Raw genomic sequence first — 1,132 nt, forward strand, 5'->3', positions numbered from 1 at the left:
CGGAGGGGGAGGGGGAGGGGCGGCTAGGGTTTTGCGGGGGAGGGAGGCGCGTGGTCGCCGGAGGCCGCGTGCGTGCAGGCAGGGGGGCGCGGGTTGGGTTGGGACTTGGGAACGGGGATGGGAACTGTGTGTTTCTGGGAGGAGACGGGGGAGGCGGGTTTGGAGGCGAGGCGATGGGGGATGACGAGGGAGGGACGCTGATGAGAGGGGCGGATGGAGATGGGATAAAATCATAAAATTGTACTTTAGCGAAGCCTTTTTCCCTGCTTTATTTCTTTCTTAATTGGATCGTTGTTAAGCAGGGAGGTTGTTAGGGCTTGATCCTAAACGTCGATCTTGTATATTCGATTCTGAGGCTTTTGGATCTGGTTTCCGGAGAAAAGTGATCTCCCCGTCTTTCAGTTGTTTGCGTTGTTGCTCCAGTGTTGGCTTCTTTTCTACTACCTCTGTACCGAAATACGACTCTAAAATTTTCAAAGTGAAAACTTGCGCGAGAGGATATCCATGTCGCCATGATTGTCTCCGGCCGTCCGATGCTCGACTCTCACCAAACGGACGGTGGATTGCCCACGCGCGGCGTCATCGAAAGCCTCGTGCAAACCCTAAAACAACTCGGTTGCGGATCCGCCACGGCCCATTTCTGACCTTAGCGGCACGTTCTCTTTTCTCTACCTTCCTTGACACCATTTTTTTCCCGCGGGTCCGAGTACCTTGTGATTTCCATTTCTTGGAGAGATATTTGTCATTATATGGGTTGATAAAAAAATAGTATATTTTTCAAAATATTTTTAAATGTGTGACCTCCAATCGTATGACACATTGATGTGTGTATTCTCGGATTTATTACTTTTTGAGTTTAAAATCATACATTGTATCGATTAAAAAATGGGGTTAATGGTATTGGTGTAGCATCTTTCCTAGTACATTATCACCATGTAGGAAAGGTGTAGTCCACATGGCTTCTTTACGAATTATATTAGACTGCCGTATTTTCTGAAAAATATCTCAACCTCTTATTATCCGCGTAAACTGAAACTAATTTACGGGAATTGAAAGACAGGTATATATGACTGCATATGTGATTCCATAATATTATCATTTACTTTCCATAACAATTGTACATCTTAGACAA

The sequence above is a fragment of the Triticum aestivum genome, chromosome 3D (assembly GCF_018294505.1).
Source record: "Triticum aestivum cultivar Chinese Spring chromosome 3D, IWGSC CS RefSeq v2.1, whole genome shotgun sequence".
NCBI lineage: Eukaryota > Viridiplantae > Streptophyta > Magnoliopsida > Poales > Poaceae > Triticum > Triticum aestivum.